General features: G+C 35.6%; 1 long non-coding RNA gene across 1 annotated transcript; it reads left to right on the forward strand.

Moving 5' to 3' along the window:
- The first annotated feature begins 3,389 nt into the window (after window positions 1-3,389).
- Window positions 3,390-6,721, forward strand: LOC310734210. Its single transcript, XR_014535993.1, has 3 exons — window positions 3,390-5,054; window positions 5,733-6,152; window positions 6,195-6,721. It is a non-coding gene; the product is annotated as an uncharacterized lncRNA (long non-coding RNA).
- The last annotated feature ends 11,952 nt before the right edge of the window (window positions 6,722-18,673 follow it).

Below are 18,673 nucleotides of genomic sequence, written 5' to 3' on the forward strand. Positions count from 1 at the left end.
GGGTGGCCCCGAAACCGTTGAATGAAGTTCGATCTAAAAAGTCGTATAAAACGGCAGTAAAGGCCATTTTTAGTACTTTAATTGTTGACATCTCCACTAAAACTGCACGTTTGTATGGTTCTCTCTACAGTGTTTCTATGGTTGGAGAACATCAGGGAAAAGAACTATGTACAAAGTGTTTCTGTCCATACGATGGCGCCATCAGCACATATCCTCAACGGTATGTTCAGGTAACGTCACACAGTTCACATGTACAGTCATTGAAATTGCAATAATAATTTGTTTATAATATATAAGCCATTATACCCTGAAGTTTAATTAAATATTATAGAAATATCTTAATTCTCATTATAATAGTTAAATGGACAGACAGATACATACATACATGCATGCATGGATACACAGTAAGACAGACAGTCTGCCTTAAAATCATGTGATCACATCAGAGATTATTTGACAGCAGAGCTCTGTAACATGTCTGGCTCTGGTGACACAGTTAAGAAGCTGAAGTAATGTGCTCTTATTTATAGGAATACTGGTCAGTCAGGCTTACCCGGCTGATACAGTGATGTCACACTGCCTGGAGTGAAGGATTCCAGGCCTTTACAGGCGGTGTGTTCACAGGTCTGTTTTGTCTGTTTGATTCTAATAAAAGCAAAGAGGAGGTGTCAGCCTCCACGGTGAATCTGAGGAGAACAGCTGCTCAGGTTTCCAGTAAGAGGCATGACGACAGGGGAGTGGCGCAGCGGGTGTGTCGGCTGGCACCCTGTGCTCAGATTGTATTATAATGAGAATGTTTGTCGCGCTGGCACAGTGCCATGGCAAGTGCTTCTGGATCTGTAAACTGAAAATGACCCAGAACTGCAACACTTTTAAAAACTTTATATTGATTTTCACTTTAATGCAATCTATTAGTAAAATAGATTATTTTGAATGTTACATGCACTCTGTTTGAGGTTTTGAAAAAAAAGCTTTTCAATTTATGGAGACTCTGTAAGAGGATCCCAAAAAATGCAAAGGTTCCCTCCAAACTGCCACCATTGGGTTCTAAAATTATAAGCTGCTTAAAAAAGGGTAATATATTTTACAGGTTGCTGTGAATATATGTGTAATCTTCTTCAGAGTGTTGCTCAGTGCTTCAGCGTTAATTTCCTGACATTTTTAATCTAGGGCTATGCATCTGATTTTCTGCTCATACAGTGTGCTTCAAATGCAGGACTTTTTAATATAAAGGCTGTTTATATATTTTAACATGAAATGCATCTCACTGCTTGCATTGCACGTTTGGTTATGACAAAAAAATGTTTTATAAATAATTATCATATTTAAAATTTTCAGTGTGTTTCCAAGAAAAGTTCTTATTATTTCCCCATTTAACTGTGTGGAAAAGCCTTATGCAAACTGGTATTATTTTCTGGAATTTTTGTAGGATGAAGGTTTCACAACTTTATTATCTGTTTCATATACAACCAACACAAAATATATTGCTAAATAATATGCTATATAAATATATATATATATATAATTTTTTTTTATTTATTTGGTTACGTTAGCTGTTATAAATGACCAGCATTGTGAAACCCAAAATGTACAGTGTGACCTGTGGAGCATTATTTCCCACCTAGAGACTCATACAGGCTAAACATAGAGAAGATGTGTGAGCAATTTCTAGATCATGATATTACAGAGGATGGAATCTAATGGCTCTATTTTAGTGAAGTGTTTACAGTAACACAAACAAAATACAAACACAAAATGCCCACCCATTTTATATATATATATATCTTTGTCCAAAAATGACAGTCACCTCATTGCTATAACTGTACACAACATCACAAGTGAACCTCAACATACTTTTATTCCCAGCACCATAAACCATAAAAAGCCTTTTACAGTGCTATGCTCATCATGGTGTAACAAGGAGGACCATTTAGAAAAAAAATTAAAGTTTTTTGGGGCCAAACATGCATATGTCCATTCTTTGCACTTCTCTTTTAGTACTTTAGCAGATGACAGCTGCACAATGTTTTTGATAGACTACTTGATTGATGACTTGCTTCATCATCTCACTGTAATGAACGTGCAACATACATTTCCTGTCACACTGCATACAATGAGTGCCACAGCTTTCAAAACAACAGTAAAATACTTGTCATATTGCTTCATGAAGAAAATATTTCCACAATAGAAAAAATGGTTGTTGTGCACTCTCTCTCTCTCTCTCTCTCTCTCTCTCTCTCTCTCTCTCTCTCTCTCTCTCTCTCTCTCTCTCTCTCTCTCTCTGTTTCTTTTTTCTCTTTTTCCCTGCTTGATTCCTGGCAGTACACAGGATTCCACAACAGGTATTCCAGTAAAGGCTGGACTGCATTGTTCAGGGTTATAGTTATAGTAAAGCCTAATTTGATAACAATTAAGACTAATGCCTTTAGACTTTGATTATTTGTTTTATCAGAACTTTCCAAGAATGTTACATAAGTAACACTAACTTTTACAGTAATTTTTTTCTATTGTAACTCTAATCCCTTCTGCTATCTGTGTGTGTGTGTGTGTGTGTGTGTGTGTGTGTGTGTGTGTGTGTGTGTGTTTGGCAGTGGAGGGGAAGTGTTTCTGAAGATCAACAAATTCTGCAGAGAGCCTGTGTCTGCATCGTAGTGTAATACAAAATTTCTAAATTCAGCTCCAGCTAACTGTTTTCATATAAAAAAGAAACATGCATTAGAAATTGAGAAACAAATTCAGCCATTGTTGTCACAGAAGTAATGCCTGGAAATTGTATTTTCTTTACATATCCTAAGCTGGGTCAAAGTGCATGCAAAGGGCTCAATGGTCACATACAATAGTGCATGATTTTGAATGCTGTTTCTTACTTAGTTTGCACATGTGTTCAATTTGCACTAATCTCATTTTTTGTATTTAATCAGTATGTAAAAAAAAAAAGGTTATATCCATATTAAATGATTGTTACAGATAAAAGCTATCATATTCAATCCAATCCAATTAGATTTCATTGCAAGACATTTGATTGACATGTTGCTTATGTCAAGATTTATTTTTACTGTTTATTTCTACAAATAAGTAAAATTAAATGGCATTCTTATAATAGGATAAATATTGCATGTATGGAGTTTCATGGAGTGTGATGGTTTTTTTTAGGTACATGTGTTCCTCTCATCTTTAAAAAAGGTGGGTTGGTGACCTTTAATTACACTAGGTATAAATAAGTGTGTGAAGGAGTGTGCAAATGCATAGACACCCAATACACCCATTCGGGGTGTTGTTTGGTTCTGGATCCACCATGACATGCTTTATTAATTTGGCTTTTATCTTTGCAGTGTCACCTCTTTTCTAAAAGTGTTACTTTTTGTTTTTACTATTCTGAAGGATATTTACTTCACTTATGCACTCGTATAGCACTTTTATCAATAGACATTCTTAGAGTGGATCTTTACAGAAATCACAAAATAGATTAATATTTTGGTCTGTTCTCAACAAGCCATAGGCAAAGGAAAAAACTCAGATGGCATTAAGAAGCAACCTATAGAGGAAAAGGACTAAAAAAAACAGCCCACCCTCTCTATGGTGACACTGGAAAAGGGGATTATAAATCATTACAATATAATATTGTAGAAAAGGAAAGTCTAAGAGTATGTTGATAAAATGTGAGCGTATTGTAAATAAGCTTCCTGAAACTAACACAGGATAGTCTTTGCGAAGGCAAAAGCAGTTCTTTGGTGCAAATGTACAGTATCCACATAAGATTGTTTACTGAAGGGTGAGGCTTAACCATACATTTTTGGGGGGAGTGTATTCTTTGGGGTATTCTTTTGTGTTCATCCACAGCAATAGTAGGTGCAGATGCTTCATGCAGAAGTAGGTAAAAAAAAACTATGAAAGTTTCCTCTTAATGTTATGTAAGTAAGGAAAAAACACAGATAAACACTTTCTTTGTGTGTGTGTGTGTGTGTGTGTGTGTGTGTGTGTGTGTGTGTGTGTGTGTGTGTGTGTGTGTTTGTGTGTTTGCCCACATGCTTGCTCTGTACATGCTTTAGAAATGTGCTGGACCTCTCTCAGCTGAGTTTTTTTTTTCTGACACAAAATTGGATTAACTGTGAACAGAAGAGATAGAGAAATATTGACTCCTTCTCGGAAAGCAGAGAAGGGATGATGCCTTTCCAATAACCATAAACCCTAGGGCTGAAAATAGACCATACAATTGTATATATCACACGTGAGCACTTACAGACAGAGGATGGTGCTGTTCCACTTTCTGTGTCCATCAGGTAATTTTACATCAACACTCTCGCAGTAATCCCCATGATCAAAAGCAAATATGATAATTACTGATGAATGGTTGTACTCATCATGGTATAAACTGCGTGACTGACTATTTTTAAATGTGACGTTGAGTACAGTGTCAGGAATCTTCTGTATGCACACACTCTATGTTTGACAAACACATGACAAAGCAATCACATGCTAGTCCAGTAAAGAATGTTTAATAGGTGTCCTATATGTGAGACATCGGTTCTCTTAGTGTTTATCTCACACTGTGTCTCACTTCTCAGTCACTCTACAGACATTAACCAGATCTACGTTTTCCGGTAGAACCCTGAGGCAATACAAGCAGTCACCTGCATAATGAAAACCTTTTTTCCCCAGACTGGAGCATAGACAAGAGCCTGTTGCTACTGTTAGACACCTGCTGTTCATCAGTAATGCTATCATCTGTGCTTACCGTAAATGAATAGCTAGCCTTCTGTCATGGACAAATAAACAATATAAACAAACAAGCAAATGTCATTTAAATGTTAAATTATTGTCATGCTTTTGACTGTATTGTAGTGGTCAAACCTTTTATTATTACAAAAAGAAGTGACTTTACAAAAGTAATACCTGTCATCTACCAGGACTTGCAGAGCCTTTACTGTTTAATTTTTTTTTCTCTTTATTGGTTCCGAGCAGGAAGTCAATCTCCAAGGACATTGGCAGTGCCAAACTGGGCTTTGTTTTGCAGACAGGTTTACGGTCAGGATTGTCTCTCAGCACAGAACCATGTGACTATTATTTCACTATGCAAATATTTGTATTTATACTGAATGCTTACATTATACTTTTTTATAACACTGCCTATTTTACTGGAATAAGCATTTGGCCAGCTCTGGGGTTACTGAAGGTCATTCATGCAGATCTTTTTTTTTTTTAAATAGGCTTTGACTTATTACGGATAAGCGGGAGAAAATGAATGAATGAATATATATAATTTAAATGATTATCCCTCCAATCAGGTGTATTATGATAGTGTATAATTTATTACAAACAGTTGGTTTGTAATGTGATTTTTAAGCATTGTTATTTTAAAACTAGGTCACACTAGTACAAGTGTCATGTTCTTCATTTGATGACTTAAAATTCATACAAAGTTAAATTTGTTTAAGTTTATTCATTGTTAATATTCTATATAACAGATCTACACATTAATCTTGCATCTGTTATTAGTTTGTTTCTGATGATAATCTTATTATATTTCTATATAATTTCTATATTTTATATATCTCCACTTTCTGCATACACACTTATGTTCTCCATACCACACACACACACACACACACACACACACACACACACACACACACACACACACACACACACACACACACACACACACACACACACACACAAACACACAATAAATAGCTTAAAAAAGATTTAATGATTTTTATTTTGTCTTTCAGGTTGTATTATTTCCACACAGTCTCCTTCAAGCTGTAACATGATGTAATGAAAGTGTCTCTCATCTTTGCAGCAAATGTTCCTTTCCTGTTTACACTCACCTTTCTCATGGTTTCTTTGTCTTTTTTCCTTTATCTTAAATTAGGTCTTACCCTGTGTCTCTTCTGTCCCCATCTCCTCTCCTCACCATTTTAATCTGTTTCTGTGTTTTCTACCTCTTGCTGTCAAAGACGTCCTTGTACCTCCATTGATCCCCTTCCCCCTTTTCCTCCTCTTCTCCCTCTGTTTTGCTATGTGGGAAAGTCACATGGTTTCCGTGAAGTCGTGCACCATAAAGCACTGAATATGGGGGATTGGTGGGGGTCTCACTCACACGCTTTGCTTTTAAATTCAACTCTAGTAACCTCTCAACTTGTTCCCATGTTGCAGTGCCTAAAGCAAGACTGCTCTATCTGTTTCTGCAGTATTTGCAGCAGGATTACATTCTAAACAAAGTGCAGCACAAAAACTGTACCTATAAAATGTATAGCCAGTATAGCCCAGGGAAGCAGCATGCATTATAATATCTCTCAATTGAAGATGTACTGCTGTTTTTGAATATCTCTCTGTCTGATGCATGACATTTGAATAGTGCATATAACGGTTAATATAGGATTTGAATGTTATCACCATCTGAATGTCTGAATGTTTCGTTAATGTACAAAATGTTTATATCTTTAAGCGGAAAGAGCAAGACATATTTCTGTTTATAAAAATGTATGTGCATTTTAATTGAACATTTACTTTCCAAAACACAAATGCATAATTATGTGTTATTCATTCTTTCCTGTTAAGAAATGTAATTTATAAAATGTTATATTTTATAATTTTATATAGTTTTAAAATCGGATCTTACCCTATATTGATTATACAGAATTAATTATTGCCAAACCAATGCCTTACTGTAATGTTTCTGTATAACCCAGGCATTGTTTTTAATTAATAAAAAATTATGTATGTCTACTCTGGAGTGTAACATCAAATCAAATCTAAATCTAAATCAAATCAAATTTTATTCATCACATTCACATACATACAGGGTACGACATGCAGTAAAATGCTTTATACGACGGTCCAACATGAGGGAATAGATGGGGAAAAAGAAAAGAAACAGATAAATAAAGTATAAAGTATAAAAAAACTATATAAAAATAAAATATAAGAATATAAGATATAAAAGATATATAAAGATATATGGATGTGAAACAAAGAGAAAAACATATATAGAAAAAAAAAATGTTTATGGCAGTAGACAGTGAAACAGTAAACAATGTGTAACAAAGTGTAAACAATAGACAACTTTTTGTGGTGGGTTGTCCATAAAGTGTCCGTGTGTGGTATGGTGTGGTCTTCATATCTTTGTATTACTGCAACCAAAGTTACAAAAGAATCACATGAAAATAATTATTGTTTAGGCACTAAAACCCCACAATCATCACCGTATTAACACAATGTTTAAGAGCTGTGCATGCTTTTGCAAAGAAAAAAAAAAAAACATTACCAAAGGTGTTTGGAAGTGGATATTTATGGATTCATATAACATAATTTACATTTAATTTGCATTTACACAGTTAGGCAGAAACTTAATTCAGAGTAACAAACAGAAGTACTTAATAGTCTCTGCTGAAAACATCCTCCACTATAAAGCAAACCCCCTGTTAGAAAGACGCTTGCATAAATTGCAATTCAAATTTTCTTTTCCATTTATATTGCTAAAGAAAACTAATCTGATTAAAGGTGTTCATAATGAACTTTTAAACCAAGTTTCTGGGTTTGGTTTCATTCTTACTTTTTTCTTTTGAACAGCATGAGTTTTATGACAAAAGAGTTATAGTCAGTCTGGCAGATGCTGATGCTGTATGAAGGAATGTGGCTGAAAGTACTACTGGTTCCTGGAATGCCTCTGGCTTTATCTGCATTGGCTTTAATGCGATTACCTCAGCTCAGGCCCACAAAGAGGGATTCCTGGAACTCCAGAGGGGCCTTTGTTATGACAGGTCTACAAAGTTACACCTGACTGTAATATTCAGTTTTATGGTAGTTACTTATTCATACACATAGAGAACTTACAATGACACACATGCTCTCTGATAAAGTCTGAGATATGACTCATTTAAGACATTGATTCATTTACAACTGAAACTTGCATAGCTATAAATGTTAAAGTAGGGAATATAAGGAAAATGAGTCTTAATTTTTTTACACTTCCAAAGACCAAAGTTTTTAAAACTTCCAAAGTTTTTGTAGATACAGAAAAAAAGGGGCCATCTGCAGAGACCATCTCAGTCAGGTTTCCTAAGGACTTACCAGAGAGTCAGGCTCTCAACCCTTTTCCACAGCTGAAGCCTTTGCCTGAGGGAGGAATTCACCATAGTTTGCACTGCAAGGAAGCCATGAGTCATGCTTATTTGGCTTGAACTGGATGGGTGGCTTTTCCTCTCAACATTCTCATTCTCAGCAGATCTCTCATTATTTTAGGCAGAGCAGCAGAAATAATGTTGCCATGGGGACAAATGTTATTTGTATTTATTGCTTCTAATTTAATTCCAAAACCTCTTTGTAGAGGCCAAAGGAGTACTTTAAATAAACAGCAAGTATTGGGAATGAACCTCAATGAACATGTAAAGTGGTGGCCCGCAATTAACACAAACTTCAAATTACATTCCAGAATTGTTAGTCAAACAATCACACAGTAAATCTTACGCAGTAACAAGTTTCCTGTAAAAATGGATGTATTTTGAAATAAAGCAAAAACAACATTAATTTGTGCATTTAACACTAGCAATAATTTCCATCATACACATACAAAATAACTAAATAATTTTCCTTCAAGAGGATGAATGAGTCGAACACTACATCATAATATGATTCAAAAGATGGTGTGATTCAGATATCCTCTTCCTTTGCTTTATACCCTCTTTAATCTGGTTTATAGTAAACTGTTTGTCAGATTTTCATTCATAAACAGTTTTACAGTCTAAGGCAATGGCTTAACAGCCTCCCCTAAATACCAGCCATGTTTGTATTGAGATAATATAGATATTAGCACGTGAACAGTTAGCAGCATATACATAGAAAGAGCTATGCATTATGCCATGTATAGTTTCATTGACATCATCCTAATGAGAAGAGCTAAGGGAGGAGTGTGGTCAACCACAAGGGGAGGTGTAAGGTGACCCAGTGCTAGTCACATAGCCTAGCCTGAAGCTGGTAATCAAGCTGTACAGGACATGTCTTGCTCAAGGCACTTTGTGGTAAGAAGGAAAAGGGCTTCCTGACAGTGAGCATGAGTCACCTTCTCAGTGTCTGCATGCAATTCCTTGAATGGTTGAATTGAGCAATGACTGGTTAGAACAGCTCCCACATGTGATAATTGCCCCCCATTCTTCCAAAACTACACTTACACTTACACACACACACACACTCACGCACGCACGCATGCACGCACACGCACACACAGACACATATCCCATTTACAATGTAACAGCTGATTAATATAGGCAATATATAGTAAATGTCGTTTCATTTGACAAATGTAAAGATATCTTATTAAAGTTACATCACACAATTAGCAGTGGCTAACGATTTTGTTAGAAAGTTTAATAAGAAACAAATTGTAAAAACACTGTTTAGCATCCACTTTTTTTTTCCACTGTAAATCAGCACCATATGTCTAGAAACAAAATATCCTCATGCATTCCTTATATACTTTATATTTGGTATTTAATAGTGTTGCTGAGCTTAACTGGTATGTTCTGTTCTTTCTTTTTGCATGTGCCCTGTATCTGATTTAATATTTGATTAAATTAAATGCAATATATGCACACTGCAAACTGTGTGTAATATTAAAACGTTATTTAAACTAAATTTGGTTCAGCCCAGCCAATAGCATTCTCAATCAACTATTCCAGCTCTTTGACCTCAGAGTAAACATGTACTGTCCTTCCCGAAAATAGTGTCTCAATCCAGTAATGATCTATGACCCCTCACTCAATTTCAACAAAAAGACACAGCATTTATTCAGAGCTGTATCTCCAAGATTGAGCAATCAGTAATATAATAACAAACAATGCATAGTGCTTACTGAAAATGGAACCACAGTCATGTACAACTTTCAGCCACAAGGGTAAAAGACAAAAAAAATGAGTCAAGTCGTGATTTTTTACTGAACAGTGCATGACATAATTAGTGTGTGTGTGTGTGTGTGTGTGTGTGTGTGTGTGTGTGTGTGTGTGTGTGTGTCTGGTTAAAGTAGGTTAAAGCACAGTTTATGGTATGAAGTATAAAACACTTGTTAAGGCAACTAGTCACGTCTAATTAAAAATATAGAATAAAAATATGATAAAATTTTCAGCATTTTTCTAAATTTTGAGTTGTTTGGTTGCAATAAGAACGTATCAGTACATTTAACCAACCAAAAATGGATGGGTGAAAAAATTACATGCATCCACCTCAAAGTTTAATGTGTTGTGCTTATCTGCTCACAACGGTTGTAACAAGAAATCACGTGAGACCCCTTAGCTTTTCCTGCCTGCTTGCACTAATTTTATTAATCTGTGATTACTGCAGCGTGCATTTCTTTTTGACTATATTTATTAAAAATACAAAAAAAAAATATAAAAGAGGCAAAAATAAAACATTCAATGTAACACATTTATTCCAGACGTCCTTTATTTACTCATATTTAATACAAGTTAAGTAAGTAATCACTAAACATTTGTTTTACTGATGCGTCAAGTCTCAAATCAAGCACTAAAAACCGCCATGATGCACACATCCGGCTATTAAAACCGTCTGCATGGAAACATAGCAAAAGTTCCATTTGGTGTTTTGATTATTTACACAATTACTTTAAAACATTTACAAGAATATTTTATCTTAATGCTCAGTGTTGAGTATGGTAATAATAAACATACATTTGCATAAAGCATCCATTTTTTCCCATGGCCATGTTGATTAGAGTATTAAAAACTTTAAAAAATATTTATTTAAGGTATATATATATATATATATATATATATATATATATATATATATATATATATATATATATATATATATATATATATATATATATATATATATATATATGAGAGAGAGAGAGAGAGAGAGAGAGAGAGAGAGAGAGAGAGAGAGAGAGAGAGAGAGAGAGAGAGAGAGAGAGAGAGCAAATGTGCTATGGTCAGATGTCAAATGTAGCTTTTGGACTGAACTCCAAGCGATATGTCAAACAGCACAACACAGCACACCAGACAAAACACACCATGCCTACATGAAGCATGGTGATGGCAGCATTATGTTGTGGGGGTGTTTCTTTTCATTGGGGACTGGGTGATTAGTCAGAATTGAAGAGAAAATAAATGTTACCAAGTACAACCAAATTCTTAAGGAAAACCTGTGTCCCTCTGCTAAACAGCTTTCACCTTCCAACACAATGATCCTAAACATACTGCAAACAAGACACACTGGCTTAAACATAGGAAGGTGAATGTCCATGAGTGGCCAGGTCAGAGCTAGCTTCCACAGGCTTTGCACTGAGGAGAGGCTTCTGTCTAGCCACTCTGACGTAAAATCCAGTTCAATGCAGTGATGTTTGTCCTTCTGGAACTTTGTTTCACCTCCACACAGGGTCTAGGGAGCTTACTCAGAATTTGGCCAGGCGACCAGCTCCTGGAAGAGTCCTGGTTGGGCCAATCTTCTTCCATTTCAGAATTATGGAGGCCACTGTGCTCTTGGCAAGCAGCAATTTTTTTGTAGTCTTCCCCAGGTCTGTGCAACAATCCTTTCTCTGAGCTCTGTAGGCAGTTTTTTCTTTACCTCATGACCTGATATTGGCTGTTATTCTTTGCCAGCTGTGAGGCCTTCTAACTTTTCCATAGGTGAACTCCAATCAAGGTATAGGACATCTCAGCAATGATCAAGAGAATTGAAAGGCACCTAAACTAATTTTCAAGCGATGCAGACATTTTAAATATTCTGTTTTCAGAATATATAAATTGTGTATTTTTGCACATGTTTCTAGTCAAGTTGCCCTATTCACAGACATACTTTTCCATAATTATTAACTGGGACTGCTCTGAAATTCCACAGTGATGTTGATGTTGTGAAAGGGTTTTAGTAATGACGCATGGTGTGCGCACATGGAGACTGAGTGTAGCGTGTGAGGACACATCTGTTCCTGAAGGTGACTCAGACCATTCATGCTCTCTCGCATATCCATTTAAAGTCTGCCGAAATTTCACGCACTTTTGTGCTCATCTTCAACTTGATTTTATAAGTATTTTATAAACCTATTTTATAAAGTTGCAAGAAAGAAATGTTCTTTTTTTACTCTGCTATTTTAAACTTTGATGTCTTTAGACTTTCCCATTTCAGTGACATTAATAATGACTCTTTAGGCTGATGGAAATTCTTCCACACTGCATCAGCCTGCCTACCTAAAACATGTTGGAAATTAATTTACGTGAATGAATAGATTAATGTTCATCAAGCAAAAGGTTTACCAGAATCTTATTGACTCTGTTCTTGCCGTTTCCTACTGTAATGGTTAGACTGTTGTTGCTCTGTAGGTTTAAATATAATCTGTACTGTACTATGCTGTGCTATGAACTGACTGTAAATGTGCAGTTTGTAGTGAGGTGCAACTGCTGGATCACATGTGTGAGAGTGAGTCAGAAGGAGCCTGTGAGTCTGCCCCATGGCCCCCACACAGCTTTGGCCATGACCTTATTTCAACTTTGAATTAAATCCACAATGTAAACTGGAGCCTGGCCACTAGCAAGGTGACAGACAGCCCAGTATACTTCATTTACTGTCACACCAATGTAGCTCTGTCTGTCTGGGAGGTGCTAAAGGGTGCAGAGAATTTATTTAGCTTAGTCAGAATTTACTGAGCATTAGTCTGAGCTTTATTTTTAAAGTATTAAAGTGAATCCACAGTTTTGTATAGTAAACTGTATATTAATGCATAATAATATTTACTGTACATTTTAGCAGGAAGTAGCAGGAGTAGCAAAAACAATACTTTATTTATTTATTTTTATTTTTAGCTTGGACTAGTTAATTTACAGACACAAGTACAACAAACTAAGCTCAATGATTTGCTAACTTATACTTTAGTTCTTAAAAACAGCACATGAACAATAACAATGTTTAGTCACAGCTATCTTATTCAACAACTACCTTACTGACTGAACACTTTCAAGATCTGAATAGGGTTTTCCTGTAGATATTGCTTTTCTGGCTAATCATTCCCCAATTAATTGTTTGTTTGTTTGTTTGTTTGTTTGTTTGTTTGTTTGTTTGTTTGTTTGTTTTTAACTGAAAAGTCATGGACACCCTTGCAGCATAACATCCCATTTTTAACTCAACCAGCCTTATATTGCGGGAAACGATGCATCATCCTGGAGCTTATTTGTTTTTCCGCTAACCCTGCTGTTGCCATGGAAATCATTGTTGTTTTTGAATGCTTCTATACATTTCCAGACAGATGGATTCGGAACTTGTTTTTGGCTGTTCTTCTGCTAGCCTGACACTGAGAATATGGTAGTTTTTGGCACTGCAGCAGCTCTCCAAACCAAATGAGTCATCAGGGCTGTGTCCCCTGGACTGTGGTTTTTAGTTAGAGATGTGTGCCTTGCCTACCAAGGACCTTCACTTCATATATTAAAAATGTGATTAGCTTTGTATTTACTGTATTTACATTAGAAGGAATCTCATAGAGTGTTACTGGTAAACCAGTCCAGTGCCATTGATAGCTCTTAGCATATATGTCCTGTTGATACTAACATGACTCATCATCACCAAGGCCACAATGACCATTTAGCACAGCCAGGAACATACGCGCTGTTCATTGAAGTCATTTCCAATGTGATTTGTCCTATTTTCCCAAAAATGAGCAGCTCATATCTAAATAACTAGCACACCCTTACTCCACAGGGAAGAATCGCTGACCTCTAGTTATTCTGTCAAATAACAACCATTTGACAGAACTTGCATACTGGATAAATTCAATGTGGCCAGGAAAATTGACAAAGTAACAAGTACTTACCCTAAAAGAATAGAAATGTTTTTATTGTAAAACTAAGTTTGTGGATTTACGTGGATTTCAGCATTAACTCATGATAATTATTGCAAAGTTAATTAAACTGGTTCATGGCTTTCTTCCGTTATAATTTACCTGCTTTATCTTCACACCCTTGCATCAGTTTTCAGTCTTAATCTGATGACACAGACTTTACATTTTTTACATTACATTTTTATTCATATAATACTTTATTATATATAGCAACTTTACATATGAATGTAGATTTTGATTCCTAAAGAGCAAGTCTGAGGTGACAGTGGCAAGGAAAAACTTCCTGATATGGAATGATGAGAAAAACCATGAGAGGAACCAGGCACAAAAGGAAACCTTTTTTTTTTTTTTTTTTATTGCCCGTGGATGACTTGAGGTTTCAGTGGAGTATACAGTAAATTTTTCCCCTCACCTTTGCAAGGATTTATTTATTTATATGTAACTAAAATAAACTAAACTTCAGCTATTGTGTAATTATTAATTAATTGCTATAATTATTATTAATATTGTTTCTATTTATATATGTATTGTTATATTATTTAAATGATCAATTATCATTGTTAGCAATTCACAAACGTTTTGTTGCAGCTACATAACTATACACTTTTGTACACGATAATATAAAATAACTATCCATTCATTCTTGATAGCCCAGTGTTATCCACAACAGTCTGAGTGCCTTTCTATTTTTATTGCAGCTTTTAGGGTGTATTTAGGAAGGAAGGCACATTGTGCTACAGTTGTTCCGTTTGCGTCAGTTGCTGCCTACATCCACACCAGCATTCATCAGCATTTTTTACATCACTGCAAAAAAAGAGAAGAATATACATTGTGAAACTTTTCAGAGGAAACACATCTTTTTGTGCATTTAGAAATGTTGATTTCAAAAAAGCAGAAAGAGATAAAAATATATATATATATATATATATATATATATATATATATATATATATATATATATATATATATATATATATATATATATATATATATATATATACTGTAATTTCAACATCTACTCCTTGTCTAATGTTATATGTTTAATAGAACATTACTGAATACACTGATTTAGAACTGTAATATGGTAAACAATAACTAAAGTTTTTTTAAGGAAATTACAACTATGTTGATTTGATTTCTCAGATTATAAATAATCTACATAAATAAACTATAATTCAATCAAAGACTTGCAGTGCATATGACTCTGAAATCAAGTATAATTGTTGTGCTTTGTATAACATTAAATGCTGTAGGATGCTCAGACCCAGGTGGGAGAGTCTGTCTGCCAGTAATACCATTCAACCATTCAACTAAGTTATGGTTTTCAGAAATAGAATGTATCAAATAATAAAGCTTATTTATATATAATGGTTTGGTCAAACCATTGAGTGATATGACATTCAATGTAAAATCCGTAATGCTTGTGTTCCAATCTACAGAAATATAGACCTCATGAGATATGCATATTCAACTAGTCAAATTAATAGTATTGACCAAGAATGTTATTTGTGTCCAGAATGTTATTAGATGCATGGGTGCAGCACTGTGTAAAACAGTGGTGTTTCACAGTGTTGTCCTGTATGGAATAATGCACATTTCATCATGCTGCATGATTAAGCAAACTAATTCCAATGTGAAATTGCAATTCCCTGTGCAATGCTAGCTAAACTGGCTTTTCTATAGAGCTCTAGTCTCATCATATAGTAAAAATTAGCCTCTTCGGCATCTGACTCTGTGATGTCACATCGCTATGAAGGTAAAGTTTTCATTTGCTAATTTGCAGTATTTCATTTGCAGTAATACATAAATATGTGTATATAATGTGCATGGTGTGAAGTACAAATCCAGTGCAGTAGATAACAATACTTAATTTAATGTTTAATTAAGAAGCATAAATGTAGATTAAAACATATCGAAAAGTTTTAAAGGTCACTTGATATTTTATCAGTTGTACATTTTCTAAGAACAAGAATCACCATTCAGAGGAAATACACTATATTTTTTTAAGCATTAATCTGTTTAAACATATCCCATTCCAGCAAACTATCAAGTATTCCTGTAAGGGATCAAGCTCTAGCTAGCCATCACATATATCTAGAAGGCAGCACAGTGTTGCGGCTTCTCCATTGTCAGGAAATACGGGGGTTCAGATGTGGCCTAAACCAAGTTTTTCTTTAAAGCTGTAAATGGGGGTTGTGGTTACTGTTATATGAATATCTTTGGGAATGGGAGAGGAGAAAAACCGTGTCACATATCAGCTTGAATAGAACTGTGCACTACTCATTGAGGCAAGTTCTTTGTGTTCCAGTAAGCTGAATCACCCCCACCGCAGGAATAAAGGTGAAGCAGATGTCAAACAAAAGTAACAGCTTGAGCACATACCACTAATCAAAACTCGTTTTAATTTATTTCCTTCTTTTCTTATACTATCCTTCTGCTTTTATCAGTTTTTGACTATGCATGTTATTCTGCGATATAAGTCCGATTTCACACACACACACACACACACACACACACACACCCCTTCTGCAAAAAACGACACTGCATGTGGCTTTGTGCTTATATACACATTTGCTCTTGGTTTCTTGGTGCAGCCAGTGTATGTTATTTTGATGGTGCTATAGGTGTATGTGGTGAGTGGTTTTATGTTTACGTGTGAAGAACGTTACACAAGCATTCAGGTGTTACCTGAGTTCTTTTTCGACTAAGCAGACAGGAAGTACCTCTCATCTCTTTGGTTTCCTGTCCACTCAACCCTGTGTTTGCAGTATCATTCATTTTGTCTCTGCCAATTTAATAACTTTCCTAAATCTTGATCTTTGCAACCTATTACTCTGACTCATGCCTTCTCTTTATACTGTAATATTTCAGTTAAAATGTAATTCTGTTATCTTATCTCTGTTAAGATGTTGGATAACACACCATGGCTTAATTTAATCTGCACAGAGTAAATAAAAACGAAAATAATTTGGTTTTAGTGAAACAATTTGCATATTACAAATTTTCATGCATAATTCTGCAGAGTATATAAGCAGAATCATTAGATTATGTGATGCTAGTCTGTCACTGTCACTATTTTAACTTTACCATATAGCATACCGTGCATGTGCTGTCATTAATTTCAAATATGGGGAGTTTGTCCTGTTTTAAGTTTCTTCCTTCCTCCACCCCCTCAAGCACTCTTATGTGTGAATTACGAATTATGTGCAGTTTTTTGTCGTCACACCTTGAATGATCAATAAATTCTTAATTTAAGCTGTCACATTTGATTACATTAATGGATGCAGGACTACCCACTTGACAAATATGAATAATTTTCAAGAGGTGATGTACACTTTAAAGTGAAAACATCTTCGTTGTCAGGACATTGTTCAAAACAAAGAAAAAAAAGAAAGCAGGGAGAAAAGGAAGAAAAAAGTGAGCGGTAAGGAGGGGGAATGAGTTCTTACAGTAAAGGAACGTGAGTTAGAGCATGAGCTCCCGCTCTGTACCTCCCCTTCCTGCCTGTGTTCTCTCTCTCTCTCTCTCTCTCTCTCTCTCTCTCTCTCTCTCGCTCCCTTACACACACACACACACACACACACACACACACACACATAATCATACACACTTAAACTCTCCCAAACACACACCACTTTTATTCTTTCTCCCTCGTTCTCCCTCTTCTTTTTCTTGATCACTTGTACAAATACAGATTATATGTACTTTAATCAGCCTCTCTTTCTCACAGGCATACAAACACAATATGCAAGCAGTAAAGAGTCAACTCAATTAAAAAAGCCTCTTTCCTGGAAACCAGGCTCTGATGGCACAGGAGGTATGTAGGGAATGGGAACCATGTGTTAGTTGGGGAAGGGCTGGTGTGTGTGTGTGTGTGTGTGTGTGTGTGTGTGTGTGTGTGGTGTGTCTGTGTGTGTGTGTGGGGGGGGGGGGGTGTTTAAGAAACAGGTTACAATTGAGGGAAATGTTGAGTGGCATGTGGATGAACTAGGCAGGGAGTTTGAATGATGAGAAATAGGAAAAAAACTTTTCTCAGTGTGTGAGTAATGTGACTCGCTGTCTCAGCTATTTGCTACATGATTACCTAGAAAGTTGGCTTTAGAGATATATTTCTTATTCTTAGGAACGTGCCTTTCTCCCCACTTCTCTCTGACTCACATAAAGCCCAAAAGCCATTTATTGTTTGGCTTCAAAGTTAAAATTTTAAATCTTTCCCATAAACCATCTTCCATCCTGGTCTGCACGTGGTGACCTCTCACAGCATCTGCTCAATCAAAGAGCACGCAGCCTTTGCACTAGCATATCACAGGCCACAGACTATAAAATCTTAACAAGCCTGTTTTAGGCACACGAAATGTATGTGTTTATTGCTTGTATGTAGGTGTGTGAGAGTCTTTGTCCATGTTTTGCCTGGATGCTTTAGCACTGCTTTCATGGCAGTTTTCTGATGCTGATCTTACTGACTCTGCAGAAATGATGATAAAGCTGAACTGCTTTGCAGACTTGCACTAGCTACATTAGCATAAATAGGTGAAGGGAAATGGGACACGGTAAAGTAGATTAATATGACTTTATTTATGTTTATTTATACCATCAGAACTGTTGTTTTAAAATTTAGTTAGGTTTTTCTCACCATGAGACCATTGTCAATAAATTATCTGCTCTGAGAGGAAATTTATCATATGGACAACCATATAAACAATGAGAATCTCTAGCTAGTCTAGTTTCTCGATTCAAAAAGCTTTTTCACTTACATTAGCATTCAGACGTTCTAGCCTGGTTGGGTGTTCTCAGCTGGTCCTAACCATTGAATTGTATAGACACATG

Source organism: Silurus aristotelis (genome assembly GCF_946808225.1).
Source record: "Silurus aristotelis genome assembly, chromosome: 12".
In the NCBI taxonomy this organism is placed as follows: domain Eukaryota; kingdom Metazoa; phylum Chordata; class Actinopteri; order Siluriformes; family Siluridae; genus Silurus; species Silurus aristotelis.